The following is a 19,247-nucleotide window of genomic DNA, read 5'->3' on the forward strand; positions in this document are numbered from 1 at the left end:
TCCAAAGTTTTGAAAAAAAAATTCTTACCCCACCAGATTTCCTAGGGAGCAGATCAGCAGAGCTCTTCCTGCTGTCAAGCTGGAAGTCAATCTCCAATGTGGCTTTCACTTATCAAAAATGTTTTCTTTATATACTAACATCCCACCACCTATCAGTCAGCTTGTCATACTGTGGTGGCTTGTGGGTTGCTATGATGCTGGAATCAATTTTTTTTTTTTATTACTGGTATTTCAGATATCAGCAGGGTCACCTATGGTGGACAGATTTCAGTGGCACTTCAAGACTAAGACAGACTAAGAAGAAAGACCAGGCAATCTAATTCTTAAAATTAGTCACTGAAAACCTATGGATTCCAACAGAATATTGTTTGATATAGTGCTAGAAGATGAACCCTGTATATTGGAAGGCACTACACAAAGCTGCAAAAATGGACTCAACATACCAATGATCACGTACATGGCATAGGACTGGGCAACATTTTGTCCTGTTATATATAAGGCTGCCATGAGTCTGAGCTGACTTGATGGCAACTAACAAAATTCATGTAATCTTTGCCTAATATTTATCATTCAAATAGGATTAATGCAAGCTAAATTTTAAGTATTACTCACATGGATGCTGGTTGCTTTCTAAGTTTGGTATTCTCAAGCACACAGGAAAAAAAAAAAGAAAATATGCATAGTGATATAGCCATGCTGTTTAATATCAGTGAAACTTAGGCTTTTCAACCACCATCTACAAATTAACAGAACACCATTCTGTTGTTCTCAAAAGGTCAGTTTTCTTGTTTTATTTGTGTATTATATTTACAGTGTCCCTATTAACACAAAAATTCAACATCATTTATGATGAAACATGGACTATAATCCATAGCAAACTAATAAGGAGTCAGCTCACATCAGTTTTCTAGGTTGGTGTGATGGTTAAGGTTGTGCGTCAACTTAGCTGGGCCATGATACTCAGTGGTTTGGCAGTTGTATAATGTTGTGACCACTTCCATGATGAGATTTGACACAATGTGATCACCTCCATGATAGGATCTGCTATGAGTAGTCAATCAGTTGAAAGGGAGTTTCCTTGGGCGTGTGGCCTGCATTGAATATAAGCGGACATTCTGACAGGGCTTGTGGACTTTTGCCTTCTCTGGATCCTGCAGTTGGCTCCTGTTCCTCTGATTTCAGGTTCCTGGGACTTGAGCTAGCAGCTTACCTGCAGTCTTGCCTGCCTATCTTGGGATTTGTCGATCTTTGCATCCTGTGAGCAAGATCCTTGCTTTCTGACCTGTTCATCTTGGGTTGGTCAGCTCCTGTGGCTACATGAATCAGAAGAAGCCTCTATTCTGACCCACGGATTTGGGAAGTTCCAGCCTCTACGACCAAGTGAGCTATTTCCTTGATATAAATCTCTATACATATTGATACGCTTTACTGATTTTGTTTCTCTAGAGAACCCAGCCTAAGGCAGCTGGCAAGATAACAGAAAAACTAGACTAATATCAGATGTCAAAACTAGCAAATAACATAACCGTTTAGGTTCTTAGAACTTAGCTGAGGAGAAAAAGCAAAGCTTGATTGATTCAGTAGAATCATAGAACATTTCATATCAGCCTTGAACTTCTCTGTTACACCTAAAAGAGTATTGGTTAACCCGGACTTTAATAGATGTACTTTTTTGCACTTTGACCCCAAAATTTATATTTATATTTGCTTTACGCTATAAAATGTGCTTTTCCCTTATAATCCTTTATTTACTCTGCACAACAATCCTATGAGGTCAATATTGTTATTATCTTTATTTATATAAGTGTAGCAGTAAGTACAAAGAGGTTAAATTACTTGCTCAAAGTAATCAGTAGAGACAGGACTTCAACTCCACCCTTTATGCACATCAACAGTTATTTGTCAAGAAATATATATTTAAGTACCTATGTATTAACTAGACATGATATTATTAAAAGTAGTGAGACAGAAAACTTAAGTTTGGTCCCCTCCCTCTTAAAACTATCAATTATAACTGTGTATCTCCTCCATCTAGGGACCTAGTGGTTTTGTGCTGCTGTCTATATGAGAGACTGACTTGGGCCTGTCTACCTCAGGCAGCAGCCCATGCTCTGGATCTTTCTCTCCAATCTTCTCTTGCATCCTACCTACTCTGCCTCTGAACAAGTCTATTCCAGATTCCCTTTGTGGGATAAAAGACCCACTTTTACCCTAAGTAAGGTGGCCTTTGTCCTTGGCTCTGGAGAAATAACACTTGGAGAAATTGGGATGTTTTGGTCTGGAACTTCCAGGTTGCACTTGAGAATTTCTGCTGGCAAGTGAGGCCTGGTCAGACCAGAAAAGACTCATGTGGGAAGTTGATATCAACTAGCCTCAGGAGGCATGATTTAGCCTATCATGAAGGACTGACCAATAAAATCCCTGAGCACAGAGACTCAGAGAGCTTCCTGGTTGGTGAGGACATCTGTTCTCAGAAGGGTAGCATATTTCTTGGAACATGGATGCTTTGCATTGTGAATTCTCCCAGACCTCACCCTATGTGTCTGTTTGTTTGATTCATTTTTGACTGTAATTAATAGGTAGTCATAACTATGGTAACCTCTCTATGAGTCCTGTCAGCTGTTCCAGTGATTTGTTGGACCAAAAGGGGTAATAGGAACCAGCTGGTCAGAAAGTAAGGGTGTCATGTGGACTTCTAAGCTTGTGGCTAGCATCCTGAAGGGATAGTAGGAAACCAGCTCTGAATTTATGGCAAGCAAGTCAGAAGGTTGGGGTGTCATGGACTTCCCAAGTTTGCGACTGGAATGTGTCTATTTAGCAGTCTGAAGAAAAGTGTCCTTTTAACTTGTGAGCTCTGACCTAGCTTAGGTGGCTAAGGTCATACAGAGAGTGTCAGGGGATAGTTGATTATGAGGATGGAGAAGAGGGAATGTGGGTAGTGGATCAGGCTCCAGAATTTGGGAGCTGGAGTCATACTGATCATTATCACACACCCTCTTTATGGAAAAAATTTGAGGACTTGATTTTCGTTTACATTAGAATATAAACTCAGTGAAGGGATATTCTTTATCTGCTTTCTTCACCCCTGGATTTCCAGCAGCACCTTGAATTGTGCCTAGAACACTGGAGGTTTCAGTAAATATTTGTTAAATGAATATAGTTGCAGATCAATCTTAAACTCATAAAGAGATGACCCAATAGCCTTAATTTGTGTTCCCTGAAAGCAGGGCTGAGACAAAGACTTGAATTGAGGTAGTTTATATGGCAGGCGACCTCTGGAATCAGGAATGAAGAAGCGAGAGTGAGTGAATTAGAGGAAGAGAAAAAGTCAATGTATAACCAAGGCTATTGTTCTAGGTGACAGGAGCTTGACTCTCCCAGAACTTCTAAGCAGTGTACAGAACACAGCACAGGACTGTCCGCTGGAAGAACAGGATACAGAAACATTTATCTATGGGCTCAGTTGACTGAGGGCTACCCTGAGGATGTTAATACCACTCCACTTCCAAGATGCACAAGCAGGTTTCCATAGCTTTGGAAAAGTCCCTGGAGAAGAAAGTAGAAAGACACAGGATAATGTGATGCTATGAACGTGAGGTGAATCTGAGATTACATGTAACTAAACATGGCAACAGCAGCTAACATTAGAGGTAAACAGAGAGATGTGACATAAGGAGACAAAGGAATCTGCTCCACAAACAAAAGAATTTCAAGAAATATTAGTGTTACTAATTTTTCTAGTTATGCAAGCTGGAAGAATTTCTAGAACTCTGGAAGTTCAGGTGAAAGATCATCTTCTGATCACCGACTTAATCAAATGTCTCAACTGTTCCAGCTTCTCTTTTCAGTTATTTAATAAAATTTAAAGGCACTCAAAAATCAGTTCAAACTCTTACACATACCACAGCTTAATGAAAGGGTTTTTAAATTGTATGCTCAGATAGGGAAGTACAGGAGATGGACCAGGGAATATCATTAAATTAACTTCCATTTCAAGACTAAAACAGGAATTTAGGAATAATTAAGATGTTAAATCAGAAATAATACTTTGTGGGCATGCAATCAATTTTAGCTTTTTATAAAAGATTGAGAGTCACATGTTGATACTAAAGGAACAAATAAGCAGTATTTGTCAAGCTGAATCTGTGGACTTCTCAAAGTCTGATGAAATTTCCTTTTTTAATTTTTTATTGTGCATTAGGTTAAAGTTTACAGAGCAAATTAGTCTCCCATTCTATAGTTTGTCCATAAAGTGTTCCATGACATTGGTTTCATTCCCCACAATGGGTCAGCACACTCCCCGTTTTTGTCCTAGGTTCCCTGTTTCCTTCTGTCCTGATTTTCTACCCCTTCCTGCCTTCTCATCTTTACTTTTGGTCAAATGTTGCCCTTTTGATCTTGTGTAATTGATTGTTCTAAGGACCACATTCCTCTTGGGTGTTATGGATTATTTCATGGGTCTTTCTGTGGTTTGGCTGATAGGTGGTCTCTGGGAATGGCTTCAGTTCCAGTTCAGAAGGGTGTCTTAGGGTCATAGTATTGGGGGTTCCTCCAGTCTCTGTCAGACCAGTATGTCTGGTCTTTTTTGTGAATTTGTTTTTTTTTCTACAATTTTTTTCCTCCTCTGCCTGGGAGCATCTGTTGTGATCCCAGTCAGAGCAGTTGGTAGTGGTAGCAGAGCACCATCTAGTTCTTCTGGTCTCAGGGTCGTGTAGGCTATGGTTCATGTGGTCCTGATGAAATTTTCTTGGGGATTCACAGGTTTGAAGATACACATACACACACACATTTTAAAAAAATTAATATAAGCAAATACATTCTGGATCATCTTGCTTACATTTTATGATCAAAAAAGCCCAGAAATTGAATTTTCTTTCATATTTTAAGCACCCAAATGGTCAAGCTATTTTTTAATCTTGACATCTGATATGAGCCTTATCTGACCAGCGGCTAAGCAACTGATGTGAATTAACCCCTTATCAGTTTTCTATTGCTTACAGTCCATGTCACATCATAAATAGTGTTGAGTTTTTCTGTTGATAGGGACATTGTAAACGTAAAACACAAGTAAAACAAGAAAACTGGACTTTCAGAAACAACCATATACAATGGTATTCTGTTAATTTATAGACAGTAGTGGAAAAGTCAAAGCCTCACTGATGTCAAATAGCAGGGCTATATCACTATGCATATTTCCTTCCTTTTTTCTCCCCCTGCATGCCTGAAAACATCAAATTAAAAAAGAAAATGGCATTCATGTAATTCATTGTCCCCCAAACTATTAGGCAAACAAATGAGTATTTCATTGACTTAATGTGACAATGAATTGCACGTCCAAAACAGGTTGTATGTGTGGTTTAGCAAAACAAAATTAAGAGCTATTCTAGGGAAGGACACTGCCACAGCTTTGGCATAATTAGGAATCATCATAATCAAATACAGGAAATTGGCACATCTGCTTTTCAGGCTGTTGATCCAACTGTGAGGCTGCCTGTACACACTGGCACAAGCAGTTCTGATGCAGCTCGATGTGTTCTGCAAAGCTGTCTTTGCATAAATATTTACACAATTTTCTCCAAACGCCACTATAAGCAGTTGTTTTTTTATCACTTTTTCTCCCATGGGTTATTATTTCTTCCCATCCCTACTCCTGGTGAAGGAGTGATCACTTTTTATTCTAAGGATTTATCTTTCTTCAAGGGAAGTTTAGAGGAAAATCTTGGAACCTGAGAGTTTTATAAAAGGTAATGAGATGAGAGTAGTACCTTTCATTTGGTATCCTTTCCTAAAAATAGAAAGAAAGAAAAAAGTTACACCAAACCTAGCTGTGGAGTAAGGAGAAGTAGAGAGAGAGAGAAGTTGGAGAGGAATCCACTCAGAATTTGAGATTGATAAAGAACAGAAAGTCAAATTAGGTGAAGTGGAGTAGCACATCCTTAAAGAAGTGTTATTCCTGCCTCCCAACTTCCGTTAATTAATTAGAGGTCAAAAAAGTCTTCTTACAGAAGCATTGGTTTACAAGTTCTTTCACTATTAGTCACTTAGTCTTTCTGATACTATTTCCTTCTCATTAAAATGATCTAGGAGATCTGTCGTGTCTTCTCCAGTTTTGATGTTTTTATTTGCCATTGTGGAAAGTACAACATATTTTAAAATATTACATATTTTATGCATTTAAAAATCTAATTCAAAATATACCATCTTTCATATTTTCCAAGCATCGTTTTGCTTACAAATGTGCACAAGTGTCCTGTTTTATTATTATAAACTGGATTGATAGCATCTAAATCCCAACAGATAAAATACTGGACAATACTCTAAGTATTTATAATCAATCTCAGATGTGGGAAGTATATTCATTCTTAGTATCAACTCTTTGCCTTCGATGCAGATTTTTGGTGACACATCGTACTGGAATTTGTGCATTTGAGAGTGGTGTGGGATATATTTTCGTAACAAAATAATTAGAGGATTAACATGGGGAAAGGCAATTTTTTCCTTCCAAAATCATCAGTAAGGCGCCACTTTTAAAACAATTTTCAAATAAGAAAGGAGAAAGTGTTATAAATAGGAATAGATGAGAAAAATCTCCTACTCACACTCCTCAAATTTCATTAATATACAAATTATGAAATATTGGTAGTTACCAAAGTCATATGTTGCTATTTATTCCTACATATAAATGTCAAGATTGTGAGTGGGGTGTCTGTTAGTATGGGTGTCTTTTAGTGTGGGGTGTCGGCCCCCAACTCATGGAAACCTCATGCACAGCAGGATAAGCTGGTTTCCCCCATGGAAGGTGAGAATTCTACCACTGAGCTACCACCACTCTCTAGTATGGTGCTTATTTAAAACTTTTTAATGAACTTTACATAGTTTGATTATAGAGTTTGATTCTTTCCAATGAATTTTTTGTTATATTAAACCATACTAAATCATCAGAATCTCTTCAAATAATACTAAAACTCTTTTTTCCTTTTTTCACCTTTGCATCCTTAGATGATTTTGTTCTCAAGCTTATTTCCTCATGGACCCACAGTGGCTGCTGCAGCTCCAAAAAATACAATGCAGAAGGTAAAGAATTACAATTAGTCTCTGTTTAATGGGCCCTCTACTAAGGACCTATTTCTGCCCCTTTTTACTCTCTTTTCCCTTGGTAACTGTTTTATTCTCCTCACTCCCCACCCCAGGCATCTTCTTTCAATTTTCTAGGCATGCTGCTGAAGTTTCCCATCAATGAATAAGATCGCTGGGAACTTTCATGTTAGTAATGGAGAACTCTGGGAGCTCAGGTACTTGGAATTACCCAACAATTCAGAGCCAGATTCAGGAATAAAATTGTGAGTGTAGTGTTTGAGTCATAGTTTTCCTGTACTGATGATTCAATCAGTCCTTTATAACTTCAGAATGTTTTTTGTATGTTCCACACCTGTGGATATTTTGAAAACCATTGCATATGTGTATTATATGTGTGTGTAGGTATGTGTTTTTACAATAAATGCTATGTGAACTACACTGAAGAAGAAGCTTAAGGTTTTTAAAATTTTTTTTCCACCATACTCACAGCAAACTTTCCCCTTTCTAGGTTTATTAATTATTTAATAGGCCTTACTTTACCTGAGGGGCCCTGGTAGCGCAGTGGCTAAGTGTTTGTCTGCTAACCAAGAGGTCAGCAGTTCAAATCCACCAGCTGCTCCTTGGAAACCCTATGGGGCAGTTCTACTCTGTCCTGTAGGATCACTATGAGTCGGAATCAACTCAACAGCAATGGGTTTTGGTTTTGGTTTTTGGTTAATCTTTACAGGAGCAGATCACCAGGTCTTTTCTCCACGTTTTGGTTAGCAGCCAAGTGCTTAACCATTGCGCCACCAGGGCTCCTTAAGGGGGCATCGGGGTGTGCATTTATTTTTGTCCAGAGGGAATCAGGAAATCAGGGAAGACTTCTGGGAGTAAATTATGTTTAAACTGTGAACAGTGAATAATAGTTAACAGTAACACAAAGAAGGGCAGGGAAGTATGTAAGATAGAAGTTCCTTTAAGGTATAAAAATTCCATTATTGGGATATTTCAACTTCATTTATATGATATAAATAGTTTAAAGAGTAGTAGTACTTACATTTTAGAAATGTGAATTTGGGGATTGAACTATAATAATACATTCTTAATTATTGTAAATTTTCTATTATGTTTTTCTCTTTCAAGAGCTCACTCTGGGCTTGTTAGTTTAGAAAAGGAATATTGGTAATTTGAGTTACATACCTGAAGTAATAAAATTTTCAAGCTGGAAAGGGCCTGACAGTTCATCCAGCCCCACCTTGCCATTTTTCAGCATGTCTCCTTAATGCAGAGAAATTAAGCAACATATCTACTAAATTCTCACAGCTGGTTAGTGGTAGAGTTTGCACTAAATTTAAAGTCTTCTGATTCCTAGTTTAATAGTGGTTCAGTTATCTCAGGCTGTCTTTTCATAACATAAAAATAAATAAATGCACATTTTCATAGTATTTTGTATCTACATACCAAAACAAAATAAATAAATAACCAGTTGTTGTCAGGTCGATTATATCTCATGAATAAAACGGTGTTTCATAGGGTTTTCAAGGCTGCGACTTCTTAAATTTTTTTAATTTTATTGTGCTTTTGGTGAAAGTTTACCGCGCAAATTAATTTCTCATTCAAATATTTATACACAGATTGTTTTGTGACATTGGTTGCAATCTCCGAAATGTGTCAGCTCTCTCCTACTTTCCCTTTACACCCGGGTTCCCTGTGCCCACTTGTCCAGTTTTCCTGTCCTTTCCTGCTTTCTCGTCTTCTTTTTTGGGCAGGTGTTGCCATTTGATCTCGTATACTTGATTGAACTAAGAGGCATGTTCCTCGCTTGTGTTATTGCTTGTTTTATAGACCTGTCTAATCTTTCACTGAAAGGTAGACTTTGGGAGTGGATTTAGTTCTGAGTTATCAGGGTGTCCAGGTGCTGTAGTCTAACGGGTTCCTACAGTCTTTGTCAGATCTGTAAGTCTGGTCTTCTTTTGTGAATTCGAATTTAGTTCTGCATTTTTCTCCCACTCTGTCTGGTACCCTCTACTGTGATCCCTTCAGAGCAATTGGTGGTGGTAGCCAAGTACCATCTAGTTCTTCTGCCCTTAGGCTGGTGGAGGCTGTGTTTCATGCGGTCCATTAATACTTTGGACTAATATTTTCCTTGAGTCTTTGGTTTTCTTCATTCTCCTTTTCTTTGGACGGGATGGGACCAATAGATGATGTTAGATGGCCATTCACAAGCTTTTAAGACCCAAGACATTATTCACCAAAGTAGGATATAGAGCATTTTCTTTATGAACTATGATGTGCCAATTGACCTAGATGTCACCTGAGACCATAATCCAATGATGTGACTTTTTGCAAGCAGATTGTCAGGCCTTCTTTCTTCAGAGATGCCTTCGGTGGGCTCAAACCACTAACCTTCTGGTTTGTAGTAGTCAAGAGCTTAACCATTTGCTCCACCCAGGGTCTTCTATTCAAGTACCAGGAGGAGAAAATTATAAAAGGAGTAGAACTGGAAAGGAATGGGATAGGTTTTTATTTTATTTTGTTTTTGGTTCTCTGATTAGTGGTTTCACCATTGTGATAATTATAAATGTGTTCCTAAGGTTAAAAAAAAGAAATATTGACCTATGCGATCTCACTTTCTTCAGAATAAATTTTAGCGTCAATTTGATATATGTATTAGTATTTTAATTGAGAAGTAACTGTTATTTTAACCTAGAACAGTCAGTTTGAATCTGAATTTTTCTTTTTCCTAGTGGCATCTTATTTTCAGGTACTATTTTTTATTTTATTTTATTATTTTTATTGTTGTAAAAATATAGGTAGCACAACATTTGCCAATGAAACATTTTTCACTTGTACGCTTCAATGAAATCAATTACATCAGTCATGTTATACAACCATCACCAGCATCCGTTGCCATATTTCCCATTCTCATAAACAGAAACTCAGTGCTAGCTAAACAACAATTCCCCTTCCCTCCCACCCATGAGAACCCCTGTTAAACTCTAATTTCTATACATTTGCCTATTCTGAGTGTTTTATATTAGTGAGATCTTACATTATTTGTCCTTTTGTGATTGGCTTATTTCACTCAGCATAATGTTTTTAAGCTTTATCCATGTTGTGACAAATATCAGGACTCCATTTCTCTTTATGGCAGAATAATATACCAAATATTATTGTGTGCATATACCAAATTTTGTTTAACCATTCATCTGTTGATGGGTATTTGGGTTGTTTCTACCTTTTGGCTATTGTAAATAGTGTTACAATGAACGTTAGTGTACATGTATCTATTAGCATCTCTGCTTTCAGTTCTCTCAGGTATGACATCAATGGCATGGGCAACAAAAGACAAAATAGATAAATGAGATTTCATCAAAATTAAGGCTTCTGTACACCTAAGGACTTGGTCAACAAAGTGAAGAGACAACCTACAGACTGGGAGAACATTTTTGGAAATTATGTTGTTGTTATTAGGTGCCATCCAGTCAGTTCAGACTCATAGCAAAACTATGTACAACAGAACTAAACACTGCCTGGTCCTGCACCATTCCCACAATCGTTGTTATGCTTAAACCCATTGTTGCAGCCACTGTGTCAATCCATCTCGTTGAGGGTCTTCCTCTTTTTCACTGACCCTCTGCTTTGCCAGGCACAATGTCTTTCTCCAGGGTTTGGTCTCTCCTGATAACATGTCCAAAATACATGAGATGAAGTCTCGCCATCCTCACTTCTAAGGAGCATTCTGGTGGTACTTCTTCCAAGACAGGTTTGTTTGTTCTTCTGGCAGGCCATGGTATATTCAATATTCTTCCCCAACACCATAATTCAAAGGCATCAAATCTTCTTCTGTCTTCCTTATTCATAGTCCAGCTTTCTAATGCCTATGAGGAGATTGAAAATGTCATGGCTTTGGTCAGAAGCACCTTAGTCCTCGAAGTGACATCTTAGCTTTTCAACACTTTAAAGAGGTCTTTTGCAACAGATTTGCCCAATGCAATACGTCATTTGATTTCTTGACTGCTGCTTCCATGGGCGTTGATTGTAGATCCAAGTAAAATGAAATACTTGACACCTTCAGTCTTTGCTCTGTTTATCATTATGTTGCTTATCGGTCCAGTTGTGAGGATTTCTGTTTTCTTTATGTTAAGGTGTAATCTATGCTGAAGGCTGAGGTCTTTGATCTTCATCAGTAAGTGTTTCAAGTCCTCTTCACTTTCAGCAAGCAAGGTTGTGTCATCTGCTTATTGCAGGTTATCAATGAGTCTTCCACCAATCCTGATGCCACATTCTTCTTCATGTAGTCCAACTTCTTGGATTATCTGCTTAGCATACAGATTGAATAAGTATGGCAAAAGGATACAACCCTGACACACCTTTCCTGACTTTAAACCGTGCAGTATCCCCTTGTTCTGTTAGAATGACTGTCCCTTGGTCTATGTACAGGTTCCTCATGAGCACAATTAAGTGTTCTGGAATTCCCCTTCTTGGCAATGTTATCTATAAATTGTAATGGTCCACAGAGTAGAATGCCTTTGCATAATCAATTAAAAACAAGTAAAAATCTTTCCGGTATTCTCTGATTTCAGTCAAGATCCATCTGACGTCAGCAGTGATGTCTCTCATTCAATGTCCTCTTCTGAATCTGGCTTGAATTTCTGGCAGTTCCCTGTCGATGCACTACTGCATCTGTTCTTGAATTATTTTCAGCAAAATTTTACTTTCTTGTGATATTAATGATATTGTTCTATAATTTCTACATTCTATGGGATCACCTTTCTTTGGAATGGGCATAAAGATGGATATTTTCTAGTTGGTTAACCAGGCAGCTATTTTCCAAAAATCTTGCCATAGAAGAGGGAGCAACTTCAGTGCTGCATTCATTTGTTGAAACATCTCAATTGTATTCTGTCAATTTCTGCAGCCTTGTTTTTTGCCAGTGTCTTCAGTGCAGCTTGGACTTCTTCATATCCTTGGTTCTTGATCATACGCTATCTCCTGAAATGGTTGAACGTCGACCAATTCTTTTTGGTACAGTAACTCCATGTATTCTGTCCATCTTCTTCCTTTTTTTTTTTTTTTTTACTGTATTTTAGATGAATGTTTACAGAACAAACTAGCTTCTCATTAAACGTTAGTACATGTATCATTTTATGACATTGGTTAACAACTCCACGATATGTCAACGCTCTCCCTTCTCGAACTTGGGTTCCCTGTTACCAGCTGTCCTGTCCCCTCTTGCCTTCTAGTCCTTGGCCCTGGGCTGCTGTGCTGCTTTAATCTTGTTTTGTTGTATGAGTCTGTCTAATCTTTGGCTAAAGGGTAAACCTCAGGAGTGACTTCATTACTGAGCTAAAACGGTGTCCTGGGGCCATACTCTCAAGGTTTCTCCAGTCTGTCAAGCCAGTAAATCTGGTCTTTTTTTGTGAGTTAGAATTTTGTTCTACATTTTTTTCCAGCAATGTCCTGGACCCTCTGTTGTGATCCTTGTCAGAGTAGTCAGTGGTGGTAGCCGGGCACCATCTAGTTGTACTGGACTCAGTGTGGTGGAGGTTGTGGCAGTTTTGTCTACTAGTCCTTTGGACTAATCGTTCCCTTGTGTCTTTAGTTTCTTTTATTCTTCCCTTGCTCCCAAAAGGGTGAGACAAGTGGAATATCTTAGATGGCCACTCACAGGCTTTTAAGACCCTAGACGCTACTCACCAAAGTGGAATGTAGAACATTTTTTTTATAAACTATCTTATGCAAATTGAGCTGGAGGTTCCCCAAGATCATGGTCTCCACAGCCTTCGGCCCAGTAATTCAGTCCCTCACGGAGTTTGAATTTGTCCATGGAGCTTCCATGAACTTACCTGAACAAGTCTTGCTGGCTTCCCCAGTATTGTGTGCTGTCTTACCCTTCACCAAACTTGTCACTTATCTATTGTCTATTTAGTGTTTTTCCATCCCCAACCCTCCCCTCACTCATAACCATCAAAGATTGTTTCTTTTTGTGTGTAAACATTATCATGAGTTTTTATAGTAGTAGTCTCACACAATATTTTTCCTTTTGTGATTGACTTGTTTCACTCAGCATAATGCCCTCCAGATTCATCCATGTTGTGAGATGTTTCGCATATTCATCGTTGTTCTTTATCATGGCATAGTACGCTATTTTGTGTATGTACCATAGATTGTTTATCCATTCATCTGTTGGTTGACATCAAGGTTGTTTCCATTTTTTTGCTGTTGTGAACAATACTGCAATGAACACAGGTGTGCATATGTCTGTTTGTGTCATGGCTCTCCTTTCTCGAAGATATATGATCCTAGGAGTGGGATTGCTGGATCATATGATATTTCTATTTATAGCATTCTAAGGAAGCACCATATCGTTTTCCAAAATGGTTGCACCATTTTGCATTCCCACCAGAAGTGGATAAGTGCTCCAATTTCCCTGTAGCCTCTCCAACATTTGTTATTTTCTGTTTTTTTTTTTTTTTTTTTTTCCTGATTTGTGCCGGTAATGCCAGAGTAGGATGGTATCTCATTGTGGTTTTGATTTGCATTTCTCTAATGGCCAGTGATTGCGAGCGTTTCTTCATGTGTCTGTTACCTACTTGAATGTTTTCTTTGGTGAAATGTCTGTTCATTTTGTTTGCCCATTTTTAATTGGATTATTTGTCTTTTTATTGCAGAGGTGTTGGATTTTCCTGTAGATTTTAGAGATTAGACTTTTCTCAGATTTGTAATAACCAAATTTTTTTTCCCAGTCTGTAGGTTCTGTTTTTATTCTTTGGATGAAGTCTTCTGATGAGCATAGGTGTTTAATTTTTAGAAGATCCCAGTTATCTAGCTTATCTTCCGGACATTTTGTGTTGGTAGTTATGGTTTGTATCTTGCTAATGCTGTGTATTAGGGCATCTAGCATGGATCTCATTTTTTATTCTATGATCTTTATTGTTTTGGGTTTTATATTTAGGTCTTTTATCCATTTTGAATTAGTTTTTGTATACGGTGTGAGGTATGGGTCCTGTTTGATTTTTTTTTTGCGGGTGGATATCCAATTTTGCTAGCACCATTTGTTAAAAAGACTGTCTTTTCCCCATTTGATGGACTTTGAGCCCTTGTTGAAGATCAGATGATTCTAGGTGGATGGATATACATCTGGGTTCTCGATTCTGTTCCATTAGTCGATGTGTCTGTCATTGTAGCAGTATCAGGCTGTTTTGAGTACCATAGCTGTATAGTAGGTTCTGAGGTCAGGTAGTGCTTTACTTATCTGGGGCCTCTTCCCTTTCCGTATAATTATTAGTTTTTCCATCTCTTTAAAGAATGCTGTTGGTACTTGGATCGGGATTGCATTGTATTTGTAAATTGCTTTGGGTAGAATTGTCATTTTCACAATGTTGAGTCTACCTATCCATGAGCATGGTATGTTTTTCCATTTATGTAGATCCTTTTGGTTTCTTGCAGTAGTGTTTTGTAGTTTTCTTTATATAGGCCTTTTACATCTCTGGTTATATTTATTCCTAACTATTTTATCTTTTTAGGGGCTATTATAAATGGTATTGTTTTCCTGATTTCCTTTTCATCATTCTCTTTATTGGTGTATAGGAATCCAACTGATTTTTGTATGTTTATCTTGTATCCTACTACTCTGCTGAATCTATTTGTTCCAGTAGTTTTCTCGTGGAGTCTTTTGGATTTTCTTTGTATAGTATCGTATCATCCACAGATAGGGACAATTTTACTTCTTCATTACCAGTTTGGTTGCCCTTTATTTCTTTTTCTTGCCTTATTGCTCTAGCTAGGATTTCCAGCGCAGTGCTAAATAAGAGTGGCGATAAAGGGCATCCTTGTTTTGTTCCTGTTCTCAAGGGGAATGTTTTCAGCCTCTCTCCATTACGAGTGATGTTGGCTGTTGGTTTTGTACAGATGACAGATGCCCTTTATTATGTTGAGGAACTTCCCTTCTGTATCTATTTTATTGAGAGTTTTTATCAGGAATGGGTATTGGACTTTGTCAAATGCCTTTTCTCCATAGATTGAGATGATCATGTAATTCTTTTATTTATGTGATGAATTACATATATTGACTCTCTAATGTTGAACCATTCTTGCATACCTGGTATGAATCCTACTTGGTCATGGTGTATCATTTTTTTTTATATGCTACTGAATTCTATTGGCTAGAATATTGTTGAGAATTTTTGCATCTTTATTCATGAGAAATACTGGTTTGTAATTTTCTTTTTCTGTGGTATCTTTGCCTGGTTTTGGTATTAGGGTCATGCTGGCTTCATAGAATGAATTCAGAAGTGTCGCTTTCTTTTCTATGTTCTGAAATAGTTTGAGTAGTATTAATGTAAGTTCTTCTCTGAATGTTTTGTAGAATTCTCCAGTGACTCCATCTGGGCCAGGGCTTTGTTTTGTTGAGAGTTTTTTTTTTTTAATTACCTTTTCAATCTCTTCTCTTGTTATGGGTCTGTTCAGATTTTCAACACCATTTTGTGTCAGTTTGGGTGGGTAGTGTGTTTCTAGAAATTTGTCCATTTTCTCTAGATTCTCTAATTTGTTGGCGTATAGTTTTTCATCATACTCTATTATGATTCTTTTTATTTCAGTTGGGTCTGTTGTAATGTCCCACATTTCATTTCTTATTTGCATTATTTGTGTCATCTCCTGTTTTTCTTTTGTCAGTTGGGCCTGTGGTTTGTCAATCTTGTTGATCTTTCCAAGAATCAGCTTTTGGTTTTGTTGATTCTTTCTATTGTTTTTCTATTCTCTATTTCATGTATTTCTGCTCTGATCTTTATTATTTCCTTTCTTCTGGTAGCTATGGGTTTCTTTTTCTATTTGTTCTCTTTCTATTTGTTGGAGTTGTATAGCTAATGTTTTGATTTTGTTCCTTTCTTCTTTTTTGACGTGTGCATCTATTGCTATAAATTGACCTCTGAGCACTGCCGTTGCTGTGTCTTAAAGATTTTTGTATGCTGTGTGTTCATTTTCATTTGATTCTAGGAATTTTTTGATTCCATCTTTGATTTCTTCTGAAATCTCTGAACCCAGCAGTTCATAAGCTGAGTGTTATTAGTTTCCATGTAATTAATTTTTTTCCTTGCTTTTTCTGTTGTTAATTTCTACTTTGATGGCATTGTGATCAGAGAAGATGCTTTGTATTATCTCAACGTTTTGGATTTTGTTGAGGGTTGCTTTGTTATCTAAGATGTGGTCTATTCTGGAGAACGTTCCATGTGTGTTAGAAAAGAGTATGTACTTTGCAGCTGTTTGGTTGAGTGTTCTATATATGTCTGTGAGTTGACATGGTTGATTATGGCCTTTAGATTTTCTATATCTTTGTTGAGTTTCTTTTTAGAAGTTCTGTCCTTTACCATGAGTAGTGTGTTGAAGTCTCCTGCTGCTATTGTAGAACTGTCCGTTTCTCTTTTCAGTGCTGTTGGTTTTTGTTTTTGTTTTTTTTTTTAATGAATTTTGGAGCCCTGTCATTGGGTCTGTAAATATTATGATTACAGCTTCATGATGGATCATCCCTTTAATCATTATATTCTGCCCTTCTTTGTCTTTCATGATTGATTTTGTTTTAAAGTCTATTTTATCTGAGATTAGTATTGCCACTCCTGCTCTTTTTTGGTAGTTGTTTGCTTGATATATTTTTTCCATCCTTTGATTTTTAATAAATTTACGTATTTGTTTCTAAGATGTGTCCCTTGTAGACAGCATATTGATGGATCCTGCTTTTTTGTCCTTTCTGTTACTCTCTGCCTCTTTATGGGTGCGTTTAGGCCATTTACATTCAGTGTAATTATTGATAGGTGTGAGTTTATTGCAGTCATTTTGTAGTGCATTTTGTGTGTGTGTGATGCTCATATTTTCTTTGTTCCTCTTAATCTCCTGTGCTGAATCCCTTTTGTTTGTGGATTTTTTTTCATTTCTTTTGTTTTTGTAGGTTTTGTTTTTGCTGAAACTTCATGTTTTTCTTCTTTATTTTGATTATGTTTGTTAACTCTCTTTGTGGTTACCTTGATGTTTACCTTTATCTTCCTAAGTTTGAACCATCTTTTTTTACTTGGTATCGCCTTGCCATCCTCTCTATTAGAAAGTTCTATAGCTACACTATTTATTCCCTCTTTTATTATTCTGATGTTGTTGCCATTTACAGATTAATCTCTCTGGTTCTCTGTTGTAAATCATATAGTTTTGAATAGTCCTTGAGAATTCATTTCCTAGGTTGGTATCTGGCTGGTTTGATCTAGTGTCCTAGATTCAGGCTGTGGTCTGATGTTGTTTGTTCTCAGATCAAAGAACTCCTTTTAATAATTCTTGTAAATTCGGTTTGGCTTTTACATAGTCCCTTAATTTCTGTTAATCTGGAAATTTCCTAATTTCGCCATCATATTTGAACAAGAATTTTGCAGGATGTATTAATCTCGGTTGGTAATTTTTTTCTTTCAAGGTTTTATATATGTCATTCCTTTGACTTCTTGCCTGCATGATCCTACCAAATAATCAGAGCTTAGTCTTATTGTTTCCCCTTTGTATGTGACTTTTTGCTTTTCTTGAGCTGCTTTCAGTATTCTTTCTTTGTCTTTTGGTTTTAGTGAGTGTGATTATGATATGCCTTGCTGATTTTCTTTTGGGGTCTATCCTATATGGGGTTTGTTGAGCTTCTTGGATGGTCAGCTTTTCATCTTTCATGATATTAGGGAAGTTTTCTGTCAGCAACTCTCCAATGATCCTGTCTGTGTTTTCTGTTTTTTCTCCCCTGTTCTGGAACTCCAGGCACATGCAGATTTTTGCTTTTGATTGTATCCCACATTATTCTCGGGGTTTCTTTTTCCTTCATCCTTTTTTTCTGATTTTTCCTCAAACAAAGTGGTAACCAAGTATTTGTCTTCAATTTCACTGATCTTGTCTTCCATTGTTTCAAACCTCTTCCTCAGATCTTCTATGATACTGCCATTTCTGAAATCTAGTTGTTTATTTTTTGGATTTCTAATTGCTGTTTTTGTATTCTTTCTAGTTGTGAATTTATTTTGAAACTTTGTTCCTGTATTATTTTCCTGAAGTCTTCCATTGTTTTATCTGTATTTTCATGATTTTGTATACCTTTTCCATAGATTTGTCTATTTTTTCCTCATTTTTTGTCTTCTTTTTGCTTCAACTCTTGGATAATTCTGAATATTAAAGATTTCAATTCCTTATAAGGTAGTTTAAGTGCCTTTTCCTCTACTGGAAAGTCATCTGGTGTTTTATTTTGGATGCCTACTGGAACCTTCCTGTTCTGTTTTTTTAATATGTTTTGATATTGTCTGCTGTTTGGGGGACATTCAGTAGTTATTTTCTTCGTTTATTGATTATACATTTGATTGTTTTGTTCTGCTTTTTTGTTTTATTTGGCTATGTCTGGGCAAGTGGGCTGTGCATTCTTCGTTGTTTGCTCATCTGTGGGTATGATACTTTTCACCTCCTTGTCCAATGGGCAGGGCCAGTCACTGAGCTATGGTGTAGCACGGCAGGTCAAGCTGAAGGGGAGGGGCTGGAATGGGTTGTTTGTGGCCCATACTGTTGCCAACAAGGTGGGCTGGTGGTCAGTACAGGGCAAGTTCAGGTATGCCGTGCCTATGCTGCTTAGGGGAGCGATCCTAAGTGCACAGTGCAGATAGGCAGGAGGGAGGGGGGAGGTTGTGATGTCTGGAGCTCAGTTGGGAATAGGAAAGAAGAGAGAGAGGAGAGAGAAACGGGAGCCAAAAAAAATAAAAGAAAAAGTGCTGAGGAAGTCTTCCATTGGAGTGGAGAGATGAGAATACTAGAAATGAAGAAAAACAAAAAGGAGAAAAGAAAAAGAGAAAAATAAATAAATAAAAGTTAAAAAGAAAAGAAGAACTGCCCCCAGGGATCCCACCAGTGACCAAGAAAGTGGCTCCCAGGCCTCAGGGCAAAGCCCACCTAGAAAGGGCATAGGTGGCACACAGCACCAGGCATTCAGGAGACAGGAAAAAAAGAAAAGTAGAGAGAGACGAAAAACTTAGAAATGAAGAAAAACAAAAACGGGACTTCCGGCAAGATGGCGCTCTAGGCAGAAACACCATGCCGTCCCTCCACAACAAAGATCCGAAAAACTAAGCCAAACAGAGAATCAACAATCCTGAAACCCTAGAACATCAAATGAAGAGATAAAGAACTCAGCC

General features: G+C 37.5%; 1 long non-coding RNA gene across 1 annotated transcript; it reads left to right on the plus strand.

The window, feature by feature from the left end:
- The first annotated feature begins 1,180 nt into the window (after nucleotides 1–1,180).
- Nucleotides 1,181–7,325, plus strand: LOC111821784 (uncharacterized). The gene is made up of 3 exons (XR_002825116.1): nucleotides 1,181–1,380; nucleotides 7,000–7,074; nucleotides 7,191–7,325. It is a non-coding gene; the product is annotated as an uncharacterized LOC111821784 (long non-coding RNA).
- The last annotated feature ends 11,922 nt before the right edge of the window (nucleotides 7,326–19,247 follow it).

This window comes from Trichechus manatus, unplaced genomic scaffold (assembly GCF_000243295.1).
Source record: "Trichechus manatus latirostris isolate Lorelei unplaced genomic scaffold, TriManLat1.0 scaffold00105, whole genome shotgun sequence".
Classification (NCBI taxonomy): domain Eukaryota; kingdom Metazoa; phylum Chordata; class Mammalia; order Sirenia; family Trichechidae; genus Trichechus; species Trichechus manatus.